This window comes from Tyto alba, unplaced genomic scaffold (assembly GCF_018691265.1).
Source record: "Tyto alba isolate M040663 unplaced genomic scaffold, T.alba_DEE_v4.0 Super-Scaffold_42, whole genome shotgun sequence".
NCBI classification, from domain to species: domain Eukaryota; kingdom Metazoa; phylum Chordata; class Aves; order Strigiformes; family Tytonidae; genus Tyto; species Tyto alba.
In genome coordinates, this window is record NW_024881318.1 from 9,952,273 (window position 1) to 9,969,142 (window position 16,870).

Consider the following 16,870-nt stretch of genomic DNA (forward strand, 5'->3'; position numbering starts at 1 on the left):
TCAATCCTACTTTCTTTATCTGAGAATTTTCTAGGTTATTTCCATGATGACATAGAAGGACATTCTTATTTTTTTTCTAGATTTACTGTGTTATTCACTGATAAATATTGCCTTGTAACTATTTCATAATATGAAGAAAAACTGGAAGAAAAGAGAAAGAAATAAAAAGGGTGAAGAGAAAAAGAGAGATAGAGAGAAGGAAAAAAAAAATATATTAATTATTACCAGTTATTTCAATTATTCATTCTTTGGGGGACTGATTTTTTTGACTCTTTTATATGTGAATAATACATTGAAAGACTTCCATTGACCGTGATTTTTGTGTCTCAGGTCCTAACATATGCTTTAGAGGAGGGATAGAACAAGAAAAAGAAGTAAACCAAGGACTTGGTAGGGTCATCAAAAGCTCTAGATACACTCGTGAATAGCCAAGTGCAAGGACAAATAACCTGACTGATCTTATAAAAATCATCTGATCGATTTGATATAACCATTTGTATTCTGCCCAGTCCTGTATTGCATGTGTTCCTGGCCACAACCTGACAGCTGCTGTCTCTTGGTTGATGATAAATCCTCAGCAGTGATAAAAGGGATTTTTGATAAGGTAATAACTGACTTATCTCTGGACCTTCAGTCATGTTGTCTGACAATGGACTACAAGGAGAGTAAAATACTCTGAGATACTATGATTTTCCAAAATTATTTCATTAAACTGTCTAGGTTTTCTGGACTAAGGTCTTTGTAACAGGATGATAAGTGATTCTTGTGTGGTAACTGAAAATTTTCTTTTTATAATTTCTGCTGGAACAGAATGTTCACATTTACTACAGTGAAGTTTAACTAAAGTGCAAATTTGGTTCTTTAAACATTATGGAAATTAGGTGAGAGTGATGTGATCATTGGGATTAAATTCCAAGTTACAGGTATCACTGCTCTCTCTATTTGTCAACTCCATGGAAAGACCCAGAAGGATTTTGGTGTTAATGGCAGTCCAAATTATCAGTAAGGAAAATGGTATGAATTCAGGTCTCCTTGTTTAGACTTCTCTCCTTGTCTATGCTGCCCCTGATGCAATCTCATCTCTGTTTGTTTAGCATGTCTCAAGAACAAAGAAAAAACAATAAATTTGGAAAATAAAATGTCAGACTACAAGAAGAAAATTCAATTACTTGAGCCCTCAATCATGCCTACAAGTAAAAGAAAGCAGATCAATAGAGTTTGCTGTAATGTGGTCCATTAAGTGTTTCTCCTTCACGCTGTATCTCTGAAGATTTCTATTTCCCAGAGATATATGTAAGAATTCACTGTATAATGTGGGGAACCAACAAGAAGCAGGAACAAGGTCGATAAGACTGAACTGAGGAACTTTGTATGATCACTTGATTTTTTAATATAATTTTTTCAACTTCTAGTGAGAGTATGGGTGTAGAAGCTATACACACTAACTCTAGTACTAAGCCTGTACTGTATTTTCATAGTTCCTTTGACATTCTTGGCTGTCAAGAACAAAATGGCCATCCAGTCTGAAACCTTATACCATGTGGGAAATAGAGTTTCTTCTACAGACTTTTGTGCCAATCCAAACAAATTAGGAAGAAGAAAAATGACCAAGGGATGAGGTGCTAGTGCCAAACTTGGGGAAGGTATTCTAGTCCTTGCTTCTTCATGTACTCCCTGGTGAAGGTCATTCAACCATTCATTGCCTGAGGTCCTTGTTCGCATTACACAGACATTCAAAGTTGCATTTCTTGAGATATGTATATGAAAGATATATATAAAAGGCTCTGCTGATTATGAGGTAAATTATTTTTTTATGGAGTACATTACTCAGAAGTGGTAACCTAATCCCAGATTCATTAGCCCATCCCTGAAATCAATTTAATTAGACTTGAAAAAAAAAAGTGACTTCTTGGTTTGGATAGCTTTCAGAATGAAAGCTAATATCTTTACAAAGTAAACTAGTTTATTCGTAGCTACTTAAATTAGCTGAGTATTCAACTGAACTCCTGATACAATATTAATGTATTGGATAAGTCATAAGAAGGGGATCATATAAGCAGCTCAAAGCATTCCATAATTATTGTGTGCTTTAGAAAAATAAGTAGGTTTGATGCAAAATCTTTAAATAATTAAAAAAATCACCTCAGTATTCTTGTAAGGTATTCCAATTGTTAATAATTCATCTTAATTAATATGAAGTAATATTAATATATCTGATTAATATTAAGTGATATTAATTATATTTAATTAAGGGTAATTGTTAGTTAATGTACTGGTTAAACCTCCTACAGTAGCTTTGAGTTTCATAGTGTCATGGTTTGAGCCTGGTTGGCAGCTAAACGCCACGCAGTCGCTCACCCACCCTCCCCCCACTTGGGAATGGGGAGAGAATCGGAGGCGCAAAGGGAGACTCGCGGGTTGAGATAAAAACAGTTTAATAACAGTAACAGAACAATACGCTGACAGCAGTATCAACGGGTAATGTACAATACAGCTGCTCACCACCCACCAACAGACACCCACCTGCTCCCAGCCAGCAATCCCAAACACAAAGGCACCACAGCCACGCTCCCTGGAAGTGAGAGCCCCTCCTAGCCCTCTCCTGCCTTTATATAGTGAGCACAATGTCACATGACATGGAATATCGGCCAATCCCGGCCCAGCACTCCAGCTGTGCTCCCCCCACCCCCGCACACAGGTGAGGGCACTAGGACTTGGAGAGCCCCTGGGGTCTCAGTGTGCTTCAGGACTCCTTCAGCTACCAAAACAAACATGAACTCTATTTCAGTCTGAACTATGACACATAGGTTTTTTTTTGTAAATTTATCTTTGAACCTGAATGAACTTTTATCACTTGTGTTATTCTGGAGGACCACATTTATCTTCTCCTCTTTGACTCTCACAACTATGAATGAATCACAGAATATTTTTTAATCAGATTTCCATGAAAAACATACAATTCCTTGACCTTTCCTTTTCATTCTCAGTGACATTTAGACCTTGTGCACTTTTAACAGTTTACATAAATTCAACTTATAAATAAAGTATTAAATGAAAATCCATAATTATAGTTGTGTTACCAGTATGATGTTTTAACACTGGAAATTAAACTCCCCATAGTTTTAGGCATATATTAAGTAATTTATCTGGTACATAATCTAATAATTGAGAACTGGCTAATAATTTGTGAATATGGCATCCCACTAACTTTAAAATTTCACTGAAAAATTGACCGTGTGTGATGTCTAATCATATTTAATCTCTCATTTCCACCTATAATAAACCTCTTACTTTAGTGTTCTGAAGCTACATAAAATATAAAGCCTTATTTATACATTTTCTTCTTGCTTTTTCCGTTGTGTTTGTTTTTGTTATTTTTGTCCCTTGTCTATGGCTTATAAATAATGGAAAAAAAAGAGGTTTTTGTGTTAGAGGCAGAGCAGTAAATGCATAACTATAAGTCATAGAGAATGAGAGGAATTGTACAATGTTCCATCCTCTCTTCCTTCAAAGTTTATTTACAGTTTCCAATGGGGGAAAAAAATAAAAACTAAAAGATCCTCTGCTCTGAACAACCCAATCAAAACTGCTTTTATACTGAAATGCCCTAAGGCTGTCAAAAGGACCTTGACTGGCATCTGGAATGAGCCATTATCCTGGCAATGTTTTGGCATATCCCAGGATGGTATGTATTAGCATATCCCTGGATAGTAGAAGTTATCATATGCCTTAGTAACACAACTTGCAGATTTTGGATTGTGTTCATGAGAACAGATTTTTCCAACAAGTAACTTGCCAAAGGCTTGATATAAAAAGTACTTATGCCTAATGTCTGTCATTCTGTCTCTGCCAGTTCATTCTTCCTGGGCTGGACTGAATCCACCCTGGCACCTGAAATGGAGTAAACAAAGTCACTAGCTACTGAAGACATTGATGTGACCTGTGTTATTTTTACAGGCAGTTGTCATAAGGATGATGACTTTATGTAGCATGTGATGGTTGACCAGTAGTCTGAGATTGTCTTATATTTTTATAGACCTGTTCATCTCAAAAATACTTAAAAGTGCCTTATAATTTGAATATATTATCAAGTTGTCATCTTTGTGAAAGAACACAGATGCTGGTAAGACTCCATTTGATCAATGGATATAAAAGCATCCTGAACTTTAAAGAGTATATTCATGTGCTCTAAAGCACTTACAGTCATACACATAACTGGGAAGTAAATACTTGTTTGACATTTCAAAACATACCAAAGTAATGAATTAGCAAATCAAATAAATTCTGCCTAGACAGTGAGAAATTTTATCTTTGTGGGAGATGAATGGATTGATAGAGAGATGGACAGACAGATCTATCTATTTCAGATATTTTCCAACTATTTTTTGTGGTCTACTTTAAACTTAATTTTTTTATGTCCCTGAGAATGGGATGTCTTGGGGCCAGTCTGTCTATTCATCCCAATTATAAAAGGTCTTTGTATAGATCCTAAGGTTTTAGTCTTCTGCTAGAACTTTTTGATAATCAAAGTATAGAAAATAAATAGCATAAAGACAAAAAAAAAAAAAAAAAAATCTTTCCTTATTTCATTACGTTGATTCAGAGAGAGCTCTGTGGCATTCTTCATGAAATAAAGTGATGTTCTAACAGAGAAGATCATAACAACTATCTCCCAAATAAGATGCATTCATTTTTCTTCTGGTCCTTTATTACAGAATCAGTAAAAATAAATGAGAGGTAGATCTTGTTTCTACTAATTTAGGCTAGTATAATTTACAGAATATGAGTCAGACGCTATCAGCTTCAGAACTCCAGAATGATCATGTATTTTGAAAAGGAAATAAAATCGAAGTGAAACAAAATCTTATTGTTTTGTTAGTGACTCCAGCACAGCCAGGATTTTACCAATAGTATGCAATAAAAGCACAGATTAGATCACTGTTTGAACAGAAATCTCATGTATGATTTTTGATTCCTTAGAGATTTATATTCATAATCTCTTGACTGTTTCAATAAGATTAGGGGTTTAGCTCAATATTTTTCCAGATGCAGAAAGAAATTTTTATAAACATAATCTGATTTCCTGTAAGAGAATGCATATCTTTCACCTACATGGTTTTCCTTTCTTTTCTTAGCTGCCTTTCATTTGAGTGCTCTCCAGAAGAAACAGCAAAATAGCGATGTAAATTTGAGACTTATTTTGCTTTCCCAGAAAGTAGTTTGTCCTTTTACAGATAGTCTATAAAATCAAATGTGGGTAATGTCTCTGTTTTGTTTTGCTTTGGTTTGGTTTTCAGATTCCTTGGTTATTTCATCAGAAAGTTCTACTACTATTATCTTGATAGTATTTTCCAATAAATATTTAGACTGGTTTATTTTGTTTACAAATGTTAAACTTCTAAATGGTCCATATTCTGTTAGGGTATATGATGTTTTAATTGTCATAGTTCAGTGAATGTTCTTGTAAAGTCTGTTCACTCTAGCATCTTTGTACACACAAATATTTCAGTTAAGTTAATGGAAAACTCTGTGTTTGAGTGACCTTACAAAATACCTGTCATTAAAATGCTGGTGGTGTTAAAGTCATTGAAGTTTGTACTGACTTAATTGAAAGCATGATCTTGTCCCATGACTTCTGTGTTAGTAGTTGATAAAAACTCCTCAGGACCAGATTCTTGTTGAGCATTCAATGGATTAGAACCACCAAAGTCAACAGAACTATATGGATTTACATTTTCTGGGGTTTCAAGCAAAATATTCTACAGAAAAATGACGGAAATCCTGAAGTCTGTTGGAGGCAAAATTTTGAACAACCTCACCCAAGGTAGGTTGCTGCAGTACAAGGGTGAGGTCTTAAAGATTAAGTTTTGCAAATCCATGAAATCTGACCTGTTCTGCAAAGTTGCATTTTTACTGTTCAGTAAAGAAAGCTGATCATGGTACTGGTCCTGCTCGGCAGGAGCACACCCCATAGACAGACACAGGACTTTTTGCAAATTCAGGACGTATTTGAGGTAGAAACAGTGATGCAAGTAATAGTCACAGTTATTCAACACTTTCCATTAAATTAGATCCTCTTCAGTTACTATCGCTTTTCAGATTTCTATCATTTAGGCGGAAACTGTTTATGCCAGATAGCTGTCTCAGGATTATTGTTATTTTTTAAATTGGGAGAATCAATTTTTAAAACTTGCTGACTTATTTACTGGTGCCATATTCCTATTATTTCTTCATGAATTTTCATAAAGCAATATTTTCCATATAACAAATGAGGTCATTGTTTGGAACAACAGAGATGTTATTCCATTTCCCTTTCCCATTTGATACCAAATAATTTAAATACAAATGTTAAGTGACAGTAGTTCCCTAGTGAAAAGGAACCCAAAAATGGGATTTATTTCATATAAAGCCATCTGAAAGTTTTACAGGGAGCCTAGATGATTAATTTTCATAAAACATTTAATTTAACTTTTAGGAAGCCATAGCTAAAAAGAAGACTATGTGTGTTATTAAGCCTTTACTAAAAGTTTTAAAAAGTTCTTTGAATTATTACTGAACTAATGAAGCTTTTGACCCCACTTCTGAATGAAAAATACAATGAAGATATATCATGTTGCATATTTACTTACATCACACTCATCTGCTTGAAAACACCTGACTCATCTTGGCAGGAGTGATGAAACTCCTCATTAAGCTGTTAAAAAAAAAAAAAAAAAAAAAAAGAGAGAGAGACAGAGAACTCTAATTAAGCAGCTTGATAAAAATTCTGACCCATAAAAGATTAAATAAGTTTTCTGTTCAGCAATAATTCCTGATACTAAGTGAGTCCACTGGGAGCAGGTATATCCAATGCTGAAGGTTGATAAATAAATGTATTTACTGTTTGGAAAATCTTCAGAAGGGAGCCTGTTTCTTTTCCTTTCATTTTATTATAACAGATTTCATAATCCACTGCTATTTCTGGCATGTGGAAAGAATCTACTCAAATCTGTGGTTCTGCTAATTCTTTAATAAGGTGCCTGTTCCATGCTTTTGAAGGGGCAAATTTCTTAAATTGGGTTGTTTGTTTTTTTTTGTTTTGGTTTAGTTTAGTTTAGTTTTGTTTTGTTTTTATAATTGTTGGTAATAGATTTTATTTTTGCATTTTCTAAGGAAAAATGAACCTTAATGTTTATACAGGATTTCTTGCACAAAGTATCTGAGGATTTCAGTTCTGGAGCTCATGTCCTGGTCACATGAACCATGTATATGAGAATAATACCATTAGCTATAGCAAGCTGAACCAATCATTTTCAGTCAGAAAGACAGTTCCATGCATCCCAGAAAGCCATCCTAAAAAGTCTTTGAAGGGCTGGTGTTTTGAGATAAACTACATCCAAGGATATACTTCTTCAGATCTGCATTTAAGGACTCCAAATGGAAACAGGGCTGTAAATTACCAGCTGGTGTTTTGAAAAGCAGAGCAAAGGAAGCTGGTCTATCAAAAGCTGGGATAACTAGTGGTTTTCTTATTGTTATTTTTCACCTGATTTTTTCTGGTTGTACTTGTTCAGGGAAAGCCTTCACTGGTGACACTTACTAGCATACATCTTACACACTTAACAGGAAGTTGGTTGGTGAGATGTTGTCCTGGGTTGAGTGAGTGGTGGAGTTTTTTTGGTGTCAAGGGAGGGGGCCATAGGGGTGGCCCCCTGTGAGAAGCTTCTTGAAGCTCCCCCAGCTACAAGTCAGCTCCACTTCTGTTTGGGAAATTGAGCCAATTGGCTGCCCCTCTGCGATAACGTATTTAAGAAGGGACGTGGTGACGTGCAGTCGGACTTGTGAGGAGTTGTGGCAGCTGTGTGAACACCAAAGGTCAGTGAAGGAAGGGAGGAAGAAAAGAGGGGGGAGGTGTGCTGGAGCAGAGACCCCCCTGTATCCTGTGGTGAGACAGCAGGGCAGCCCCCTCTGTCACCCAGGAAGATCTGCGGTGGAGCAGACATTGATTTATGGCCTGTGGATTCCACCCGACTAATCAAGGTGCTATGCCCGAAGCAGGCCGGGGTCTCATGGGAAAAGGTAGCCCCGCTGCTGTAATTCAGTGCTGGGAGGATTGCAGCATGCGGGGGAGTCCCACGCCGGAGCAGTTCGGGAAGGGCTGCAGCCGTGGGAGGGAATCCAGTTGGAGAAAGTTAATGACCCATGATGGAGCAGTGTGGGGAACGCTGCGGCCCGTGGGAGGAACTCATGTTGGAGAAAGTTTGTGGAGGACTGTCTCTTGTGAGAGGGGGACCACGATGGAGCAGGAGGAACAAGTTCTGGAAACTCCTCTCGCCGAAGATAAAGGAAGTGGCAGCACCGACTGCACCCCCCCATTCCTGCCCCCTGCACCACTGGAGAGAGAAGGCAGAGGTATCAGGAGCAGAGCTGAGCCCGGGAAGAAGGGAGGGTGGGGGGAAGGTGTTCTCAAGATGTGGCAATGTTTCTCACTGTCCTACACTGTTATGTGTTGTTAGTGTCTGTAATAAATATATGCTCTTTTTTTCTTCCCCTAATGAGTCTGCCTTTTGCTCATGATCATAAAGGGTGATTTTTTCCCCATTCCAGTCCTATCTCGAACCCCAAGCCTGGCTCTCTGTCCCTTCTTATTGCCAGAAGAGAAGGGAGAGAGAGAGTGGCTGCATGGTGTTTGACTGCCAAACAGGCTCAAACCACAATAGATGTCCTTTCACACAAAGCAGAGTTTCTTCTTTTGTTCATCACAATTGAGTTATAATGACCTTCAGGCTGGTAGGATGGAAGATGCACAAGGTTATATCCCTGATCTGAATTCTTCCTGTGGTTACATTGTTTGCCTCTGCCTCTCATTGATGTTCTACTGCCATGAATATAATTTGCCCAACATAAAATCTTACAGAAAATATGAACAACAAAAATTATATCTGGGTTCCAGTGAAAGGATGAATTCCCAAACTTGCACCAGAAGGAAAACTAAAAAAAAAAAAAAATGTACACACATACATATATATTCCCATTTTCAATTACCCTGTAATCTTCTCCACTACTCACTTATGTCCACCTGCATCATGATAACATGCTGAAATTGAACCTCAATCAAGAACTGCACATCATGAGTTCAGCTACTGACAAAGGTAGCTACAAAGGGGTTATTTTGCATCAGAACACTGTGGAGTAGATCCAGCTATACATTTCACCTCCAAAACGGTAAATTAACTTAGTGATAAATAAATTAAAAAAAAAATGATGTTGATGTGTGGTGTCATGGGGTCTTGGTAGAGAACTGAGAGGCCTTTTATATTCTAGCTCAGTGTTCCTACTTCCAATTAAAAATGAAAAACTTGCTCAAATGTGGGACATGATATTTCCACCAAGTTGTTCCACCTGAAGTAATTTTCTGAGCAGTCTCAGTTGCCTTAAAGCCTCGGGGCACCTTTCTTTGAGGATCATTGGTTGATTTACACAAAATTATTCATCACTAGAAATCAATAATCCAAAATGTATGTTGATTTACTCTGGGCTGTTGTTTGCATGAATCAGACAGTTTTATTCAGGACAGAAATAATCTCTGAAAGGCAAATCCTTTCTAACTCTGGTTTATATCTGTGAATAAGGAGTAAAGAAGCTTAGCAAATTTGCACTTTTTAAAGAGATTTCAAGGGAAAATCCCCCCTTATTTTTTATTTTAACGTTTAGGCAACAATTGAGAGATTAAGTTTACTATGTGAGTTTTATGTAAGCTTTTTTAAAAATATGCAGAAAACTGATTTTCCTGTAATTAGGGCAACATTTTATTTACTCGGTATAAATAGTCTACTGAAGAATAGAAAAGCAGAAAGTAAGAACAATTTGCCAGTGCATAAGAGCTGAAAGTTAAATCAACCGTTAACAACAATGAATCCAGCCATGAAGTGATGTGGTGGTAGATATTTAGGGTAGGACTCATCTCACTTAATTTTATCTATCTAAATGTTAAGCATCAAATTTAAGTGATTTGAGACTTCTTCCACAGTCAAGGGAGAAAAACAGTCACTGGAAGAGGGTGATTGATCTCCCCTCCATCTTAGATATCTTTTTGTTGATGAATTTGTTGTTCATTAATTTTGTTGTTCATCTGGAACTGATATCATTTCTCTGCTGACTATAGAGGGTGACTTGGTGTTAAACTGTATGCCTCATATTTAGACAGACAAAATTTAGAGGAATGAACACTATACTAGTATTTACATTTATGTGATAGTGTATAACCTGGATTCTTTTTCTTTTGTTTAAAAGCATATGTAACTTGCTGATTCAAACACTACATTAGCTAAAGTCTTGTCTGTGGCTTTTTCGGTTTCCTCAACATTCTTCTACGTGCTCTTTAATCAGAACCATATCATTAAAACTACATCCTTCAAGTGTCAAAGATCCCTTGGTTCTGTTTCGTAATGTAAGATTTGGTTTTCTGTCAGATCCCAGATTCCTTTTTTTTTGCTAGTAAATTGATAATGAACATACACAACTTTACCTGGTATCAAAAGAAATCTCAAAAATGAATCAATTTTTCTACTTCTACTTCTGATTCTTATGACATTAAGTGTAGGACTGTCTGCTACAAAATAGAAGATACTGAGGGTGAAACAGAGACTGGAGTTTTCATACAGAAGAGTGGTCCCTTGATGTTAAATATGATAATGTGAATACACTTTATGTCTCATTAAGTCCAGAGGGATCTGGAAAGGTTGGCTCAATAGGCTGAGGCCAACTCTATGAGGTTTAATAGGGCCAAGTGCCAGGTCCTGCACTTGGGTCACAGCAACCCCACACAATGCTACAGGCTGGGGCAAAGTGTCTGGAAATCTACTTGGAGGAAAAGGATCTAGGGTTGTTGGTCAACAGCCAGCTGAATAGGAGCCAGCAGTATGCCCAGGTGGCCAAGAAGGCCAAAGGCATCCTGGCTTGTGTCAAAAATAGTGTGGCCAGCAGGCCTAGGGCAGTGATCATCCCCCTGTACCCAACACTGGTGAGGATGCACCTCAAATCCTGTGTTCAGTTTTGGGACCCTCACTACAGGAAAGATATTGAGGTGCTGGAGTGTGTCCAGAGAAGGGAGAAGAATCTGGGGAAGGGTCTGGAGCACAAATTCTGTCATGAGTGGCTGAGGGATCTGGGGGTGGTTAGCCTGAAGAAAAGAGTCTGAGGGGAGACCTTATCACTCTCTACAACTGCCTGAAAGGAAGCTGTAGCAAAGTGGGGGTTGATCCCTTCTCCTGAGTAACAAGAGATAGGACACAAGAAAACAGCCTTAAGTTGTGCTAGTGGAGGTTTAGATAGGATATTAGGAAAAATATTAGATAACACTTCTTCACTGGAAGTGTTATCTAACATTAGTACAGGCTGCCCAGGGAAGTGGTTGAATCACTATCCCTGGAAATATTTAAAAGATGTGTAGATGTGGTGCTTAGGGACATGGTTTAGTGGTGGACTTGGTAGTATTAAGTTTATAGTTGAACTCGATATTAATGAACTTTTCCAACCCAAACAGTTCTATGATTCTAAGTATTCAAACACCTTGCCACAAGCTGGCATACTTGTTGCATGACCTGATTTCTTATACAGTTTCTACAAATACATGATGCTAGTCATTGAAACATGATAAACCCTAGCTGGATGATTTAGCCCAGCATATTTTCATAAATATATTAAACACAAAAAATGCACAATATGTTGCAATCATTATGCCATGTTTTTGTGTCTTAACTATTAAAAATAATAACAACTGATAAAATAAAGTATTCTAATTCATGACAAAAAACAACATCTAAATATCAGAGGAATTTTATCCAGTTGTGTTTTGTGATGTCAATCTTGGATCTTACTGCTTCTGATAATTTTGGTCCTTTTTCATCTTCTTCTAGATCAATTAGAGCTAATACAGACTGGTCAAGGAACTGGATGGATGATACATTATATCCTTTAATATAACTTGAATTTTCTAAAATATTTTTTGAACACTTCTTCTATTACAATATAGGACCTACATTCAGAAACCTGAGTAACAGGTTAACAAATCTTTTTGCATTCCACCAGAAGATATTTACTACTTAGAACTTCACAGGTCAGTAGTTTGTCCTTATCAATATATTGTAAGTTCTGATACATATGCAAATTCAAGGGAAAAATATGTTGATATTTTTTTTACTCCATAACCAGGGTAAAAAATTCATAGTATTAATTTGTAGAATTAGTGGTGTCAGGAGGAAGGGGAAAGCTACAAGCACATTAGTTTTTAATTGATTAATAACTCCCTACCAACCCTGCTGTATTTTTCTCTTTTTGTCATGGACCTCATTCCTTAACACTTTAACGTGGGGTTTTGGATATCAGCAAAGAAATAGTTTTGCTTAGGATCAGACACCCATGCCAAATAACTCCAGGCAACTCTGTGCTAAAAGTCCCTATTTCTTTATGAATATTTGAAGTATTTTTAATTTTCCAGCTGTATCCATTTTGAGGGATTCTAAGATGTCTCTTTATAAGATTACTGTTGTCATTTGTTCCCTAAAAATTGATAACTCTTTACACTAACTGTTAAAAAAAAATGAACATGACAAAATTAACTAAACAGTGATTTCTACTTTAGAGGAATTTTTTCCTACCCTAAGTCTATCAATAGCTGTGACACTGAGAACAGAAGAAATAGCCGTAAACCAAGGACCTGAAAAGCCTGTTCATCCAGAAGAAAGTTTGATCAATAAGGGAAAGATAATATATCTATACATTAAGAAAAACACACACACACACACAGAAAGAGAAGTTGACACTGAGCATATCCGGCAGGAATTTTATAATCTGCTGAAGAATATTACAGTATTTTGGGACATTGTAGCCAAACCATTAAGTGGATGTTGAGCGCCTGTGCCAGCAGTACAGGTATCACATGCCTATGATAGCTAAAGTGAGAAGCTCCAGGAACATAGATAGTGAGGACAAGAGCTTCCCTTAGGTCTCACATTTCTGGAGGGGATGAGGCTGGTCTGCTGGTGTTTCTGATTTTAGCAGACATCTTTGCATGTCTTTCTTGAAAGCTAGAACTTCAGGGTGCACAGCTAAACCCCACAGCCACCTCTAATATCTGATGTTGTAGCCCAAGAAAATTAGATGCACTTGAGAAGGTTCAAGCCACATGTAACTTAATAGAAATAGGTTGATCACCCATCATATAAAGCAGTAGTAAGGCAAGCCGACTTTGTCAGTCAAGTCAAGTTATTTTCTAATTCCACCTAAAGTTCTCAGAAAAGTGTCTCAGAACAAAGTAATCTAGTGTTCTTCATGGTTTGTCCAATAATCACCCACAGCCAACATCTGATTTTCTAAACATCTGATTGACATAGTGGGACACAAAAACCTGTCCTCCCTAACAGAATCGCTTAAATATACAACTCCAGGTATCCTCACTTAGACAATGTGAATGAGATTTCCATAAGCCATCTGCACTAACATTCTTCTGGTCCCGTTCCATGCTGTGTTATAAAGGTTTTTCTCGATAGTATTACATGGTAATCACTGCAGAAATCTGTTAAGGTTTTCTGACTTGTCAGGTTGCTCATCACACCCATCTTTCTTGATCAAACTTCTTATCCTCTGTACTTGTTTCAACAGCTGTGTAAACTATTTCACATGGGAACTAAGGAAGATTCCTTGTGCAGGTGTATCTTTTGCATGGGAATTTTTGTCATTTTTTTTTAGTCAACTTAAACTAATATTCCCTTATTCCCTTACCTGTGTGTAGACCTCTAGGCATCTAGAAACCAGGTCTAGTTATTGATTTCATACAGATAAGCAGAAGGGACTGAAGGCATGAGAACTGTAGACATTGTGGGTTTTTTTTATGTGTACAAGTTCTTGTCTATTCTCCCCATATGCCATTTCTTCACAGAAGAATACGGTATAGCCCTAGTTTCCCCTGGCTTCCCACATCTCACTGTGTCCAGAAAGGCAGTCTAGGATATAAGGAATAATCCTGATAGGTACAGAGTATTCCTTACCAGTATAAGAAGCCCTCCTCTGCTAGTGGCTTACTCCCAGGAAGCAACTTACAGGACTGAGTCTGGAAAGCTCAGATGAACCAGAACAGCCAGGAAATTAAAACAGGTCACCAGGCTACAGTTCAAGATTGCCACCAGCCACTGGGTCTTTTTCTTATCTGAGGAGTAGATACAGCTTAGAGTTGAAAGGACAGAAAGAAAATAGTGTGAAATAGGGTATCCTGAAATCTGAAATAATGAACGTCTCATCAGATTTCTGCAGCCTTAAGGAAAAGCTCTTCAGATTTAAGATCCTACTTCAATCCAGGACAGAGCTAAGCTCTTAACCTCTCAGGTGAACCTTTCACCTAACCCTCTAGAGCCCCCAAACAAACACAGATGGACCTTTCAGTTCCCTGAAATCAGATCTGCCTTTACTTTTGCATTTGTTAAGATGAATAGGGTTCTCTTGCAATGCTGCAGCAGCGGTGAGGCAGCACATTTGTCAAACAGAGGATCTTGAGCTCCAAGCCTATCTAGATAAAGGACAATTGTAGATGTTGTTTAGCGTATCTATTATGGTAGTACCTAAGTGGCTCAGCCAGCATGGGACTCTACCAAGGTCAATGTTGTAGATACTAAAGCAAATATAATAGTCCAGCACATATACCATCTGTAACACTAAAGTAAATCAGGAGGATAAAAAATTATGACTTATGAGGTAGCATTAAACTGTGTGGAATCCAGCTGAGTAACTTTTATCATGAAACCTTGGCCTTGCTAAATGTGCTAGGGGACTCAAAACTGCACCCATGAAGTCTGGCTGTTATCTTTCCACTTAATGAATCTGGCACCTAACTATATAAGATCATCTAACATCACCAGCATTAATGATGAAATCTCCCATAGCAGCCTCAATTTTCCAGTCATCATACAAATGCACTGCAAACTTTGTGTTGTGAGTCTACTGTACTTAGCGCAATAAGGTGCTGCTGCACACAGGGACAGCTGACAACAGTATTAATGGCAATTAGTTATTCTGTAATGGCTGAAATAATTTCCTTATCTTATGCAAGATCATAACCAGGCTATTCTTGCAAGAGTGGAAGCAGGCGATAACACAGACATTGTTTTAGGACATGAAATTTTAAATTATGGATGAAATATCCTACTTGATTCAGCTGACATTCAGCCAAAATCCATGAGCTCACATTCTTCCATAATAACTATATTTACCATTACTAGAACTGAATTCAAATCATTCAGTGCGTAGCCCTAATAATAAACCTATATGACTAGGGGCTGCTTCTTCAACATTATTTCCACCTAATTTATAATCAAGATGTTCAATTAATAATTTCAGCATTTTACGCAGTGTTAAGTCAGCTGAAAAGCATGTGATTTTTTTCCATTTTTCATGTTTCACAATGCTGAGGAATGCATAATAACCCAACAGAACAAGGATGCCAGGAAAACAACAATTATTAACAGACTAATGGGAAAAAGGAAAGGTTCAAAAAGAAAAGCTGGAAAGTTGATTGAGTTTCACAGAAAATGTAAATGCACTAAATGGTTCCAAAATAAAAGGCAGTGAAGTCTACAGTGCATTTCCGCGGGTATTACAGCCTCCTAGTGAATGGCAGGTGAGATGAGAATTTTCATGGTGAAGAAGCACAGTACCTCACATATGCTTCTTATACATTTGCCTGCTTTGTGCCAAAGCGACTGCACAAATGCTGAGGTAGTTGTGTGGGATGCCTGGATGGGGGGGACAGCCAGATCACTGCAAACCACTCCTGCTTTGCTGGGAGTAGTGTTTCCTTTAGACTACTGCGGATTTACTTACCAAATAGGTATTGTGCTTATTCAGATATGTCCCAGCTAGATAGTACTGTCTTCTAGTTCGATTCCTTGGTGACTTTGTGAACAGGCTGTGAAGTCATTGAAGCTAACAGAGAAGAGAAATGTTGAAATCTATGGCCTGTCTCATATACAGTTTTCATTTACATAGCTGCATTGACCTCTTCTGACCTTCAAATGGACAAATCTATGAAATGCACTGATAGCTTCACTCAAAATAACCAAATTCAATTCCCTGTGTCCATAATCCCTGGCACTCAGTGTTATCCTTGTCAGAAAGGCTGAAGACTGAATGGATACAAAACTAACTGCATATGGCTGGTATATGTTTGTCTTAAGCAGAAAGAGCACACATTATCATGAAGAATGTTACTCAGGTATTTAATACTACTGTTTCATGAGCCATACAACTAACATCAAAAGACTCCTCTGGAGTCTTTTATCATAACTAAATAAAATTAATAAATAGTACAAGGGAATCTACTGGGAAATATTTTAACCATATATTTACAGCTGCATCAGGTTTCTTAAATTCTTCTACTCAGTGGCCTGAGAACCTTATTCAGTTTGCAGTGGCTAGGAGGTGAAAAAATAAAATGTAGTCTGCAGAATTTGAAAACCAGATTTAGTGTATTCTTCTGTATGGCTTAGATTTATCACTGGTAGTTTAACGAGAAAACATTTAATTTATGTTTAAGAATTATTAGTTGAGGTTTTGTTATTTTCCCTAACTGAGCAGGATTTCACTATTTGATATCATCAATGCAGGGGTTTTTAATAGTTTTTTCCTTTGTTGATTATAAAGTGTCTCATTAACTGCATCTGTAACAACCCAATGCTTTGCCATTGCAAAAAGCTCTACAAAATTCATGAAATTTAAATGTTATTTCACTATTTTGTTTTCTGTAGAATGTCAGGTTATTTACTCTCCAATATTATAGATGATGAATTTAAGAATATTAGGCCTAGAATTAGGATCTATTAGATTTTTTTTTTTTTTTTTT